General features: G+C 41.9%; 1 pseudogene; it reads left to right on the top strand.

The window, feature by feature from the left end:
- The window catches only part of LOC100950709, a 64,389-nt pseudogene extending 57,137 nt beyond the window's left edge, over positions 1-7,252 (top strand).
- Positions 7,253-15,913: the final 8,661 nt, after the last annotated feature.

Here is a 15,913-nt window from a genome sequence, read left to right as displayed (position 1 = left end):
TCTAAATCTTACATTTGTGTTCTCCTTTAGCTTTTCCATTTAACTTCATGTATAATTTATCACCAGAATTTTTCCTGTGGTTTACCTATTCGCTGTAAGCCCTAAGGGGCTCTTTGGGTTTTAGATCTACTCTTGAATCTTAAAGACGTTTTACTTGTTTCGGTTTCCTGCTCAAAGGAAAACATGCCCTGGCATTGGTACCACTTATCTTCAATGACCTTCATGGGCTCAGTGATTGATCTGAGGATAAATGAAAATAGTGAGGGAGCCACACATTCTTCACAGATAAGAAACTTGTTTGCATCGCATGCCTGGCTTTGCAGAGTACTTGGCCTATGCACTCTTCCATCCTTTACATGTCCAGTCACCTTGCCTTGCAGCTAGTTTTTAAGGTGTCCTGAGAGAAGAAGCAAAAACAGAAAAGCTATAAAATCCAGGGGGTATACCATTTCAGTCAATGAAATGGCATTTAAAAATTGCAGCTTTCTTTCTAGGCTTGTGAAAGTGGAAGCCTATCAAAGAGAAAACTATACTTATTATCAAATGAAAAAATTGTATTTGCAAGCAGCAAAATTTGGGGGGTATTGTTTCGTATTGAGTACCAGATGTACACTTTTTCCTCTGCTAATTGCAAAAGAGATGTGCTAGAGTTGGTGACTATGACCATGTTCCCTGATGAACTCTTGTAAACTTTATGAGAGTGGGGACCAGATTTTAACTCTGTCTTTTATAAGATGCACTAATCAGTGTGTAGAAAATGAAAATTAGTACATAAGAACTAGCATAATTTCATTGATGGAGAAGTCTTATATATAGAGAGAAGCATGGAGTAGTATTATAATACATTTGTGTAACATATATGGAGAGTATACAGGAAAATACTGGAGAGTTCTTATGTATTATTTCGATTTGTGGCAGAAGTGTTTCCTGTTGCCTAGATCTATGAATATGGCTCAAGGGCCTTTGTGATTAGCTCAACCCTGAATTTCTCAGGGCAGCCAGCCCCACCATTCCTAAAACACAGCCTTGAATTGATGAGCTCTATAGTCACATGACTTAGCTCCAGTGCTGTGGACTAAATTTGTTCTCCCAGAATTCATATGTTGAAGTCCTGGCCCCACGGTGACTATATTTGGAGGCCCTTGGAGAGGTAACTGTGGTTAAATGAGGTCATAAGGGTGGGCTCTAGTCTGATAGGATTGGTGTCCTCAGAAGAAGGGGAAGAGACACCAGGGAATGGGTGGGGGAGACTCACACAGGAAGGACCGTGTGAGGACACAGTGAGAAGGTGGCCATCTGCAAGTTGAGGAGAGATGCCTTCAATGAAACCAACCTGCTAGCATCTTGATCTTGGGCTTTCAGCCTCTAGAACGACTATGTATAAGAAATACATTTCTATTGTTTAAGCCACCTGGCAAGACTATTACATCTAACAAGGAGGACGGCATTGTAGATAGTATGCTATGTTCAATGACAAGGTAAAGCATTCATCCATTTGCCTGCAGGCCTTTTTTGCCTCTACTTTTTTATGAGTTGACTGCATCTATATGTAGAGCAAAGGGTGAGAAGAAATGGGCTGGTGGACTGTCTAGCTCGAAATCCTTTTACAGCTCTGCTCTGAACCTGTTCTAATTCTTTTGGCTATAGAACATGTGTTCAAGTACTGAGCAGAGTTCTGTTTACTAGCTGGAGTGGCAGCCTCTTCTGGCAGGGGTATACAGCAGGTAAGAGGGAGGATGTAACAGAACGGGGACGGTAAGACAAATGGTGTTGCTGGTCTGTAAGGGGATCCTGGTGGTTTCACACACACACCATGGAGCAAGTCTGCCTAGACTTGAATCTCAGCTCTACCATGTTTTTGGTGGTTCTGTGTGCTTCAGTCTCCTCTTCTGTAAAAACAGATCTCAGGAGAGTTGTGAGATGTAAATGAGTTACGTTATGTAAAGGGCTTCAGTGACTCATGAATGGGAAATGCTCTTTAAGCATTAGGGATGATGATGATGGTGATGTAGTGATAATGACAATAGCTGTTGGCTTTTCATACATACTTGGACAAATACTTGGGTACACTACTGATGTTATGCTTCTTTTCCAAAGTTTTTCTTAGAAATATCTTGAACATCTTGAGAAATTTGGGTCCACCCCTCCACTGAGTGGTTGGCCCTATCTTCCTGTTCCTCGTGGTCTGGAATGTGTGTGGGTCTGCAGCACTAAGACACAAAATTGTTCACACTCAGAATCTTTTTCACAGACTTCATCAGACCAGCCCACTCTATGACTTGGACAGCCACATATAATGCCAAGAATATAAGTCACATTGCCCAGATTGGATCTCTTGGACATTGGTGCCAAGGACCTTTGCTGCTCTGCAGATTTAGGATTTGGATAGAAGCCCCTTCCTTGGTCATCTTTTCTTTTCTGATTGGTTTTTCAATCTCTTTCCCACTTGGGCTTGTTTGCTTCCTTTGTCACTCAGAGTGTTCTCATTGAGCTCTGGGTCCATGGCTGGGCTGTACCATTTTTGACACAGTGGTTTCACTCACATGATTCTTTTCTTCTCTGCAAGTCTGTTTACTGTACACCAGCCAAGCTCTGTCCCATACAACACCTTCCCACAAAACCTCCCCGTATTCTAATTTTTCACTCACACTCTGTCCTAGATGAATGGACATTTTATGTAACATCTCAATGCAAATTTAAACTCCTGGAGTAGGGAAAGGGTGTTTCTAAAAAGCATAGATATTTCCATATCGAATGCAGCAGAAAATAGCTGACTTGGTCTAGAGCCTGTGATTGCTACTGTGATATTTGCATGGACAGAAATAAACAGTACAACAGACCTCTTGCGATTGGTTTTTCATAAGAAGTCACTCTGGCTTACACAACTATCTTCAATGAAGCCTTCTGAATTTCATGACCATGATAAAGATATTCTTCCATGCATGAGGCCATATCCTGTTTATCTTCATAATCCCAGCTCCCAGCAAAGGACTTGGCACACAGTTGGAGTATAGATGTTGGTTGAATGAATAAAGATGTATATGAAAGTACATTTTTTTTTTCCTTTGCTACTCCTAAGCTTTAGGTTTGGCAAAATATTTTATGTAATAAAGACACTAATCTGGTTTTACAAATATTCCAGTCAAGCCATACTTTACGATTTACCTCCTGACTATCTGGGAGCAATGAGGGGCAGAGAGAGAAACATAAACATTGCAAGTGTTTATTACGAGCACTGGGGCAGAGTATTGCATCAATCACTGGCTGAGATAAGGAGGAAAGCAGGCACAGGAGGAAATGTAGGCCTTGGACTTGCTTCAGTTTTTATAATGTGGGTATGTAAATAATTATTCTGTGTTTTTTTTTTTTTTTGAGACAGAGTCTTACTTTGTCACTCTCAGTAGAGTGCTATGGCATCACAGCTCACAGCAACTTCCAACTCTTGGGTTTTGGCAATTCTCTTGCCTCAGCCGCTGGGACTACAGGTGTCCTCCACAGCGCCCGGCTATCTTTTGTTGCATGTTGGCCGGGAACGAGTTTGAACCTGCCGCCCTCGGTATATGGGGCCAGCGCCCTACCCACTGAATCACAGGCACCGCCCCTAAATAATTATTCTGAATGTCTTGCATCTCCTATCCCTGATATTCTACATAATTACAATTATGCGTGTCACTGGGGGTGACTGCTTTTGGGGGGCCTATCAGAATACATTTGAATTACATATATTTTACTGTGACCTGAAGAAATGTTTTCTGGTTTTTTGAAAATTTATAAAATTTTTCTCTACTGTTTTAAGTATATTAAAAACTTCATGCTAAATCTCATTATTTAAGTAGGCTTAAACATTTGATCTTAAGTAGAAGCATAGAATTGAGTAGAAACAGTAAAATGTGGCAGTGAATTTATTATAGTTTCTTCATTTTTTTTCCCCCAGAGATAGTCTTGCTCTTTCACCTAGGCTGGAGAGCAGGTGGTAAGATCATATGTCACCAAAGCCTCAAACTCTTGAACTCAGGTGGTCCTCCTGCCTCAGCCTCCTAAGTAGCTAGAACAGGGGCAGGGAAACTTTTCATGTTGGAAGCCTGCATTAATTTAGTTGTAATCAATAAGGCCACATTCAAGAAACTTAAATTAGATATACTTCAAAAGGTACATTATTTTGTAAAAATCTATTTTGTACTTAGTACTTAAAAAATGAAAACTATTTGTTAATTTTAAAGTTAACTGATCTTTTAATGACTTTGTTGTGTCTGCTTTTTGCTGGAAAGTATCTGAATATTTGATTGCAGCATGGAGATGTACATTTTCAGTTGATCCTCTAGATGGGTGTCAGTCCATTATGACCTTAAGGGATCTTGATTTGGGTTAGGTAGGAGAATGTAGATTCATAGCAATAAATGGTTGAAAAGCAAGAGGCATTTTTCAGGCACGTTGCCAAAGGCGTGAGTATTTTACTGCATTTTCCCATATTTCAGTTGGACCTTTCCTCTCCTAAAACAGTGCTTTAAACTATTACAATCCCAAAGGAAAAAGTATGGAGATTCCTCAAAGAACTAAATGTAGACCTAGCATTTGATCCAGCAATTCCACTTCTGAGTGTTTACCCAAAGGAAAGAAAGATACTCACACTAGAATGCATTAGAATGTTTATGGCAGCACAATTCACAATCAGGAAAATGTAGAATCACTCCCAGTGCCCATTGATTCTTGAGTGAATCAATAAAATGTGGTAGATATATACCATGGACTACTGCTCAGCCAAAAAAAAATGAGTTACAGTGTTTCCCTGAAAATAAGACCTACCCCTCAAATAAGCCCTAGTAGGATTTCTATGCATTTGTTAAATATAAGCCCTACCCCCAGTAATAAGACCCAGTGATGGGCATGGCTATGCATTTTGGCAAGGAGCGGTAAGGAAGACTGGAATACTTTTTATCTGCCACAGTTCCTTTCTCCCAGCCGTTAGCACTTGTGTGGCTGCACGTGTGGTAACCGTGGTGCAGGAATCCTATTGCGCATGTGCAAATGGCTAGGGGAAAGGAGTTCACACGTCACTAGTGCCAGACCCACCAACAAGGTTGGTTCCCCTGTCAGGTTCCAGAAGAAGATGACTTAACTGTATTTGAATAAATGTAGATTGTTGTATTATACTTAATAAAAATAAGACATCCTGGGTAGTGCCTGTGGCTCAAAAGAGTAGGGCGCCAGCCCCATATGCTGGAGGTGGTGGGTTCAAACCCTGGCCAAAAAAAAAAAAAAAAAGCTATCCCTTGAAAATAAGCCCTAGTGTGTCTTCTTGAGAAAAAATATAAATAGAAGACAGTGTCTTATTTTCCGGGAAACACGGTAATACTTTTTTCAACAATCTAGTTGAAACCGGAGACCGTTTTCTTAAGAGAATGCATGGCAAGAATGGAAAAACAAACGCCACGTGTGCTCACATTTAAATTGTAACTAACTGATCAGCATCATGTGCACAGGTGGAAATAAAATGCAACAGAAATCAAGCAGGTGGGAGCGGGGGGGGGGTGAAATCATACCCAACTGGTACAGTGTACCTTATCTGGGTGATGGGCACATTTATAACTGACGCAAGGACAAAAGCAATTCATGTAACCAGAACATTTGTACCCCCATAATATTCTGGAATTAAAAAAAGAAAAAGGAAAACAACAAACTCATAGAAGCTCTAAAAATAGACTAGAAGTTATCCTTTGTAAGGAAAATTTACACTTATAAAAGAAATCTTCAATTTAAACCTGTATAACCAACCTTACTCTTGTTTATCATACTTTCTCTGGTTACCTCCCCATAATTGGCCTCTCCACACCCTTCTGTTTTTGTTTTAAGCTGACAGTGGCATTTAGGCCTGGATTCTATTCAACCTCTTTGAGGTATAAATGGGAAATGCCCTATCCCTTGGGTATTTACCATTTATACATGTTGATAAACTTCTGTTTGTTATTTTTTAAAAAAAATTTCATCTATTGAGAGCCCAATCAGTTCCAACTGTAGTTCTTTAGATGCCTTGGTAGTATCAACTAACAGGCTGAAATGCTAATTTCAGGGTCATGTCATGATTCTCAAAGTCAGCGAACATTTCATTGTGTTCTCCAATATAGAGGCCTATAACAACTAATATTCTTCACATGATTCACGTTTATCATCCTGCTCATGACCTTTGCTAACTGGGAAAATGTTCATCCAAAATTTCCTTTTGAAGAAGTATTTTGAAAAAAGATAGCTTTTTTTTTTTTTGGTAAATGCTTAGTTTTTTTTTTTTTTTGTCACATATGTATAGAATTAGGTTTACCTTGCAAAGATATATTCAAATTGTTTTGATTTGACATGATATCACATAGAAATGCCACATTCCTATAGAAATCTTCTTTAAATTATTCATAATAATTGATGACTCTGTCCTTCCTAAAATTTAACTATCTGTTCTCATGGAGATAAAATTTTGGCTAACACCTGTCCTTGCAATATCCAGTATACTTGAGAACAGTGGTTCTCAACCTTCCTAATGTCATGAGCCTTTAATACAGTTTCTGTGGGTCACGACCCACAGGTTGAGAACCACTGCTTTAGAATGATGTCAAATCCACACTGACTATGTCCTTAATCAACCCTAGCACATGATGCTGTAGCATAAAAGACATTTTTAAAGGATATAATGCAACTGTCCTAGCCTATGGACAGACTGGGTATGTTGCATACACTGCAGAACAAGAAAATGAGCCAACAGTTGGGGTCATTCCTAGGGTATTACAATTGCTTTTCAAAGAAATTGATAAAAGGAGTGACTTTGAATTTACTCTGAAATTGTCTTACTTGGATATTTATAATGAAGAAATTTTGGATCTTCTATGCCTATCTTGTGAGAAAGCCCCTCAAGTAAATATACAGACAGCTCCTAAGAAAGGCATAAAGATTGTGAGACTCACTGAGAAGGCTGTATTAGTTGCCCTGGATACTGTTTCCTGTTCGGAGCAGGGCAGCGACTCCACAGCTATGAACTCTCAGTCATCCTGATCTCATGCCATCTTTGCAATCTCCTAGAGCAAGAAAGAAAAGTGACAGGAATAGTAGTTTTCGCTCCAAGCTACATCTTGTAGACCTTGCTGGATCAGAAAGGCAGAAGAAAACCAAGGCTGAAGGGGATCGTCTAACAGAGGAGAGTGTCATCAGATTGAAGAGGCAACAGGAAGAAAAGCTGCTTCAGATGCCAAGATCGGAGAAGGCAACGTAAAGGAAACCTCCGAAGTTGCTGGAGGTGGAGTGGGAGGCGTTGATTTGGATTTGGAGCAGCATCAAACGGGGATGTCTGTTTCCACCAAGATGACACAAGAAGAGGGTAAGAGGATTGTGCAAGAAAAAACACAGATGATTTCTCAGGGACACCTAAGTGGTGCTTTAACTTTATGAAGAGAGAAAGTTTGAGCATGAGGATGTGAACAAAACCTGCCCCCAAACTTCCAGTAGCCTATAAGAATCAAGTTTTGAAATTTCATTCTTATGTGATCCATCTTGAAAAGACTTACAACTGTGGCAGCACCTGTGGCTCAAGGAGCAGGGCGCCAGCCCCATATGCTGAGGGTGGCGGGTTCGAGCCCAGCCCTGGCCAAAAAAAAAAAAAAAAAAGAAAAACAACTTTTAGCTGTTCCAATTGCCAACATGGTTGATGTCCCACCCACATGTGATGCACCAGCCAACAGAACTACAGACGCCTGAAGAGCAAAGACTGTGGCTGTTACAACTAATGAACACGAGAAGACACAGTTCACTGTTTTTCTAGCCTATTGTGCAGACAGGACAAAGCTACCACTTATGATCCTTTTTAAAAGAAAAACATTTCCGAAGCAAAGATTCCAAGTATAGTTGTTGTCCATGGTCATGAAAAAGGATGAATGAATGAAGAAGGCATGGAAATCTGGTTTAACAAAGTCTGGTCATGAAGGCCTGCTGTTTACCTCCCCGCTCCCCCCCCCCCAACACACACACTTCAAAGCCCATGTTACACAAAGTGCAAAAGCAATCGCAGGAGACTTGAAAACCCAACTTGCTGTGATACCTGCTGGGTTAACCAGCCAAATGCAACCTGTTAATGTGTCAGTAAATAAGCCCTTTAAGGCCCTAATGAAGAAAGCGTAGATGTCATAGATGTAGTCAGCTGGTAATAACACCGACAGGCAGAGTCAAGAAAGCATCCATTGTCCAGGTTTCGGATTGGATTGTAAGATTGTGGAACAGTGTCAAGAAGGAAGTGGTTGTGAAATTGTTTAAAACACACAGCTTCAGTGATGCTGTGGGTGGAACTGAGGACAATGAAATTTACCAAGATGAAGAAAGTGACTCTTCAAAGATACCAGTAATGTAGAAATTTAGGAACAGAATACTTCTGATACTGACAGTGATGGCTCTTGTCATTCTGTAATGCAGGTGTCCTCAAACTACATCCTGTGGGCCACATGCAGCCCGCCTGGGACATTTATCCTGCCCTCTGGGTGTTTTTGCCGCTGCTGCCTGTCCTGCTTAGCTGCCAACTTGTTCCGGGGCCTGCAGTCCTGCCCTCCAATGGTCTGAGGGACAGTGAACCGGCCCCCTGTTTAAAAAGTTTGAGGACCCCTGCTATAATGTGTAAATATCATAAATTTGTTACTGGTATGTAAGATTACTTGTACCTGTTGGTACAAGTTGTACAGTTGGTCCCCAGAAACTGATTGGATTGACTCATCACCAGTGAATATGTGTGAAAGGGTCGGGTGGTTGGAGATGAAGGAGGATTGTGCGGAGAATTTCTTTGGAGAGAGTTTGTTTCATTCTCCCTCCTCACTCCAAAGAACGACTAAATGATTCCTAGGCAGTGTTTAGAAAAGCTATATTCCCTTTCTTCTCACAGTGCCTGGTGACAACTGGTTACGAAGTCAGGATTAATAAGCAAGTTGGCTCTCAGAAAAGTTAAGTGAATTATTCACCAACTATGATTTGTTTTCAAAAATAAGTAATTTTACACAAGGATATTTTATGACTTTAAGTCAGTTACAAGGTGAGTCAACTACGTACATTGGAATTTGATTAGCATGTGATTAACAGCCTGACTTCAGAGTGCTCTGACCTGCTGATTTGGCCGGCCACCAAATATCCGCTGACAGAGTGTCAGGCACACTCAGGTGGTTGCTAAATGTCTTCCCATGTGATGAGCATAAGAATCTTCACAGTTAGCCCTGGCCAGTTTCCACACCAAACCCAGCGTGGCCTGGAGTACCAGTAAAATTGTTGACTTGCAGACTATGTAGTCATTCAAACAGAAGAAGGAACAGGGTTTTCTTGGTGCCTGCTGGGTTTTGTGGATTTTATTAAATCCTCCCACAATTTCTGACAAAGTTAGGATAATATGTTGACGTCCTAATTCTCAGATTGTGACCTTTGGAAATAAGGATGTTGCGGATCTAATTGGTTAAGATAAGGTCATACCAGAGTAGGGTGGGCCTTTAACTCAATATGATTGGTGTCCTTCTAACAATGGGGAATTTGGACAGAGACACACACACAGGAGAAAGCCACGTGAAGAAGGCAGAGGTTGGGGTGATGCTTCTTCAAGCCAAGGAATGAGAAAGATTTTCAGCAAACCACCAGCATCCAGGGGCAAGGCATGGAAGTAATTCTTTCTCACAAGTCTCAGAAGGAACCAGTCATGCTGATACCTTGATTTCAGACTTCAGAACTGTGATAAATTTCTGTTGTTTAAACTTCCCAGCTTGTGGTGCTTTGTTACTATAGCTCTAGGAGACTAATACACTGAGCTTGTGGAATGAGCAAAACCATCAGTCTAGGGGGATTTTCTAGGTCTGTGCACTCCTTTCCCCCTCCTACTTGGCTTTATATGCTGTTAAAATTCCGACTCAACTATTGCCTTTATTACAGGGCCTTGTCTTTCCATTTAGAGACGCTGTATAAAGCCTCTGCTATCCAGAAAGGATAGCTATTTGATAGATTAATCTGGCTTAAATATACAAAGACTTACTACTAAATGACCTTGGGATATGCATAGAAAGTCCAACTCCAGCAAATTGTAGGTTGCATTAATACCTTTTATAATCCCAGAAGTAAAGGCAAACATCATTTTAAAAAATGGTGGATATTTTAACATAATAAGGAGACAAAAGACAGCAAAGTGACAATCTGGGTATTTAACAGAAAATAGAAAATAGAATGGAGGACTCTGTATGTTATGCATAGATGAATGTGTTCTATTCTGTGAATAATGAAGGCTAATAGTAAATTCAGCAAAGGAGTGAAATAGTTGGGTTTTTAAAATTTATTTTATTTATTATGAAATAATTATAGATTTACAGGAAGACCCCCAGGGAGGTCCTATCCGCACTTCACCCAGCCTCTCTCCATGTGCACATCCTTGCATGGCTGTATTATAATATCAAACATTGGTGTAACCCCCAGGGCTTATTTGGATCTCGCTGGTTAATATACGCACTCGTTTGTCACACGTGTAGCTCCATGTAATGTTCTTACAGATGGAGTGCCGTAATAATCGCCATCACAGTCAGGCAGCTTAATTGTTCCACCACCACGAGGCTCCCTTGTGTTACCTGCTAATCGCTGCACCTATTTCCTGCCCCATTCCTGACCCCTGTTAACCACCATCTGTTCTTCACCCCTATAATCATGACATTTCATAAATGCTACATAAATGGAATCATGCCCTATATGCCCGTCCGCTTTTGTCATTCAGCAGAGCGTCCCTGAGGTTCCTCCCAGTTGTTGTGGGGGTCAGTGGCTCTTTCCTTCTCACTGCTGAGCAGGATTTCCTGGCCTCATGCCCTGCAGTGTCATCATTCACATATTCAAAGGCACGTGGGTGGTGTTTGGCTGCGACACATAAAGCTACTATGACGTTTATGTGCAAATTTCTTCATGTAAATACGTTTTCATTACTCTAGGGTATGTGCCCAAGAGTGCAATTGTGGAGTTGTATGGTTGGTGTATTTTTAGTTTTAGTAGGAAATGCCAAATTATTTTCCAGAGGGGCTCTATCATTTTACCTTCTCACCAGTGACTCAGTTTCTCTGCATCGTCCCCTGAACGTGTTGTTACCACTGTTTTTAAATTTCAGCTGTTCAGATAGGTGTATTTACACTTATAGCTCATTGCAGTTTTAGTGTGCATTTTTCTAATGCCCAATGATATTGAACACCTTTTAATGTGCTCCTTTGCCATCTGTGTATCTTCTCTGCATTGCCGGTATGTGTCTGTTGACCATTTTTAAGTTGGATCATTTGTTTTTCCAATGTTAAGTTTTGACAGTTCTTAATATAGTCTAAATATAAGTCCTTAGTCAGTTGGTGAATATTTTTACTCACAGATTAAAATTTTATGGTTTACCTCTTCATTTTCTTGACAGGATCTCTTGCTGAGCAAAAATTTTAAATTTTGGTTAAGTCCAATTTATACATTTTTCCTTCTAAGCATCATGATTTTGGTGTCAAGGATAGAATCAGTTTTATATTTTTGAATGTGAAGGATGAAGAGCCCAGAGCTTTTGACCGAGGGAAAGGTTAATAGTTGTAGGCCTATTTTAACTGTCCAAGTAAGAGGACTGATGTGTCTGTATAGCTGGAGACAAGGGTAAGACAGGGAATCCCAAAGGTCACCTATGAAGTCACACCATACATAGGGAAAGTGGGTAATTGTAGCTAATGTACCATTATTTACAAAATATTCATTGCAAACTTTTATAAAATATTCTCTCTGTGTTGGCCACCTCTTTGTATAATTTCAAAATGAATATTTTATAGATGAAGGTACATTTAGCTACAATTTCCCATTTTCCGTATGTATGATGACTTTGTGGGTGACCTTTGGGACACCTTGCAGCTCTAATAGAACTTCTCCGTCCATCATACGGAGAGGGTGAGGGTTTTGGTTTACACAATTGTGTGAGTAGCTTTACTGTTAACTGGGGCCATTACATGATGGAAGAGCAGGTTTAAGAGACAAGGCCAGGATGGCTAAGTATTGTGATTAGACACAATAAGCTTCCAGTGCCTGTTGGACATTCAGGTGCAAATATCTAGTGGGGAGTTAGAGAGATGGCCTGGACCTTAGGTGAGTGCTCATAACCGATGACCCAGATTTGAGAGTCACTGGCATTTATGTGTGCTGGAAGTCATGGGAGAGCTCAAGACCAGTTGAGAGAGGGGCTGATATATATTAATATTCAGTTCTTCAAGTGGAAACAGAAGACAATGGAGGGATTCAGTGAACAATGTAGGTAGAAAAGCTGTAAAACTGGTAGAGGCTGAGAAATTGTAGGGTTTCTTTTTCACCAAGAAATTCTGGAGGTGCGGGCATGGGAAAATCTTTCAGCGAAGAATTCAGTAACTGCCATTGGAAAGTGGAACCAGGGAATGATTCTAATTTATTTATTACTGAGTGTTGAACCTTATGTATATGAGAGAAAAGTCACCAGATAGATCCCCGATTTTAACCTCCAATATTGTCTAACCCTTCTTTCTATTCCAAACTATAGGAATAGTTTGGATCCTAAAACTAAAGGAGTGGAGTTTCGCATCCTCTCTAGCTTGGAGTGAGTGAGAACTATTTCAGTCTGCTATATCTGTGCTATATTCACGAGGTGAATACACGCAAAATGAAAAAGAAAAGTTAAAAAATGTAATAGCTGATGGAAATAGGTATTTGAAGACAGGCTTTTGATCAGCAGGTAACATCTAAGCCTTTAATTTTTAAAATGCTCAAGCATAGTGATTTATTTTCATGCTGTGAGTGAATTAAAGGGAAAGATTGAAATTCTTTGAAAATGAAAGTCTGCTGCCTGTGGCCTCGTAAAATAATGGCACTACTAATGGCACTATGTTCTCAAGCTGAAAGCCTGCCCTGCCCTGAGATACACAAGCCATGCTTCTAGGAAAAGAAAAGAAGTGGGGAAGAATGTATCTCACTATGTTTAATGGAGATTTTGTCCTTGGCGTTGTGGCCACAGTGCCTGGAGGATTCTGACGACCAGGCAACTGCAATCATGGGTGTGGCAGCTTCTCCCAGCCACCTGCTCACGCAGGCTTCTTCCTGCTGCTATCCCCCACTTTCTTGTCCCCGCAGAGTCCCCATGTGCTTGTGGCTTTTCACCACCATCAACACACTCACTGATCCCTACCTGCTTTCTTTGGTGCCAGACTGAAAAGAGTTTTTGGTTAGAAATCAACGTTCCTCTTGGAGTTTGACACCTTTAAACACGACAGGGAAGCGATAAGGTGTGAACCGTCAATCTGCCAGGTCTTTCCAGGTGGACAGGATTTCGGGGAGGCGGAGATGCGCGCTGTGTCCAGCAGGTGGCAGTGTGAGCACGCAGCAAAGCCAGCAGAGGCACCCGGTTCCGAGCACCAGGGCCTGCAGCGGGTTCTGCACCTCCGAGGTGGATTTCCAGCGCTCTGCCTTCCACTTTCCGGTCTTGGGCAAATTCTATAAAAGCTTTTCCATTTGATAATTTGTAGAAACTTCGCTTGTCTCTCTTCTACCCAGTGGCTTAATTTCAAAGGCTGAGCTCTTTTAATTAACGAGCAAACTATGCAATAAGAGGGGGAAATAAAAGGCTTTGTGGCCATTTGATGCAAGCGTTTGTCTGCCTTAAGCACCCTCCAGTGGCAGAAAGATAAAACGAGGACAAGGTCATGGTTTGTATCCCTTCAGAGGCCACTTAGCTTTGTTCTGCTGTGTGGCCAAGGGCCTCACCTTAAATGCGTTTTACCTCTTGGACATGCTTGCTTTGCATATGGGGCCGGGGTCGGGGGGAAGGTCAGTGCTGAAATGTTGCCCAGTCAAAGAAATTACCTGTGCTTAATAAAAAGATTGGCCTCAGAGTCATGCAGCCTTGGGTCTCAGTCCCTGCCCTGTCACTTGGTAGCTGTGCAACCTCAGGTAAGTAAGTTTCTCTGAATCTTTGTTCCTGCCTCTGGGTTCTATATGAAGGTGGTAGACATGGGCAGAAAAATGCCTGTAATACTAAGAAAGAGTAGCTAAAACAACAATGTGAAATCCGTTGATTGTTTCTGTGACAATTCACCTGTATTCTTTGTATGTTAAGAACATGGTTTTGTCCTTATGCCCTTTGAAAATACAGTCAACTCATTGCTTCAGCCGCTCATCTTATTAAATGCAGCCTTGTCTCTTCTCCCCTGTGGGTCTCAGGCTGCTGAGTGGGGCCTGAGGTGGAGGAGTGCTGTGTTAGAAAGAGCGGTTTAAGCACACATTGTTCTCATATCCCTGCTGTCACAGCCACATATGAGTGGCTGTTAGATGATCGGCTGTCCTCCGTGTCTGGCTGAGAACTTCTAACAGAGCATGCCATACACAGTTCAGATGACTTCCCTGAGGAAGACCCTGAGAGTCTCTGCCCTTTGTCCCTCGCACACATCATTATTTCAGGGCCGCCCACCGACTGTTGCCTTCAGGTTGCTCCTATTATACCCTGCATCGTGGCTCCATCTCCATAGCGGGACCCACCGTCCCCCCAGATGTTCAAACCAGATCCCTAGAGCTGTGCTTGGCATCTCACTTCTCCCTGCTTTTTGGCTTCTCACCAAATCTGGTTGGTTTTACCTCCAAACATCTCTAGGATCTGTCTCATCTTGCAGCATCGGTAAGCTCTTGTCTATGTTACCTATGTTTCTTCTGGACTTCCTCAGTAACTTTCCACTTGGCATGCCTGCATTCACGCTACCCCGTTACAGTTCTCTCGTCCACTCTGAAGTTAGACTGAAGCTTTGGTTGAATTCGGTCACAATGTTATCTGAAGGCAGGGCTGTTAATATTTTATCTGCATGGTTAGGAGCCCTTTATCTTTATGACCCAATCTTTATGCTGGACATGAAGGTGGAGGGAATAGGGAACACACAGGAGGATCACCCTGGTGTTTGAGGTATTAAGACAACTCTACAAAGTGGCATATCATGCTGAAGTGCACAGAAGGAGGCCAGCAGGTCCTCAACATGTGGGTGGAGGGAGAAGAGGTGTCATTTGACAGACCTTTGTGCAGGGCTCTGGGCTTTCTGCTTGGGGCAAAGGCACTGTCTTGGTGCAATTTACAGCCTGAGAGTGAGAAAGTTATTGAGTAACAAGTATACAGATGTGCAAATACATAAATAAACAAATAACTACAGATTATAGTTAATATGATGAAGGAAAAGAATGGAGTGATACAAGATAGAGTAACAGAGCCAAGCCTTTGTTTGTGGAGTTGGGAAAGGGCTCCCCGAGGAGGTGGTCTTGAGGTGAGCAGAGAAGCTGAGCAAGGCCTGTGTGCACCCAAAGGGGGAAGAGCTCAGGCCTAGGGAACCTCGGATTGGCCAGTGTGGCTAGAGCACAGGGAGCAGGCAGGAGGGTGTGAAGCCTCAGATCAGGCAGAGACTTGGAGCCATTTACAGGACCCTGATGGCAGGGAGCTGCTGGAGGGTTTAAGAGAACAAGTCCTGCTCTGGGATTTGTGTATAAAACTCAGCCCAGCTACAATCTAGAGAATAGTTTGGAGAGGGGCAGACAGGAGAATGGACAGAGCACTTGGGGGTTTTGTTAGTAATTGAGTGGGGCAAGGGCATGGCTGGAGTGTGTCTCCCCAAAGGGATTTGAACAAGCAGACAAGGTTGGATTGGAAAGATCAGGTCAAGAGAACAGAATGTGAGAAACTAGGGGGCAAGAGGAATCATAGCATGTCAGGGGACTGTCTTTCAAAGGAACAGAGAGAGGCTTTGGGGGCAATGCTAGGGTAAGCTGGAGAGGAGGTCCAGGACACATGCCAGTGCCCCCAGTCTGTGCCAGGGAGGTAGGGTTTCTCTTGGAGTAGTGGAGCTACTAAAGGTGTGGAGTAGAACTTTCTTAAGAT

Source organism: Otolemur garnettii, unplaced genomic scaffold, assembly GCF_000181295.1.
Source record: "Otolemur garnettii isolate 467f Iridium unplaced genomic scaffold, OtoGar3 scaffold00024, whole genome shotgun sequence".
Lineage (NCBI taxonomy): Eukaryota > Metazoa > Chordata > Mammalia > Primates > Galagidae > Otolemur > Otolemur garnettii.
This window is presented reverse-complemented; position numbering and strand designations above follow the sequence as displayed.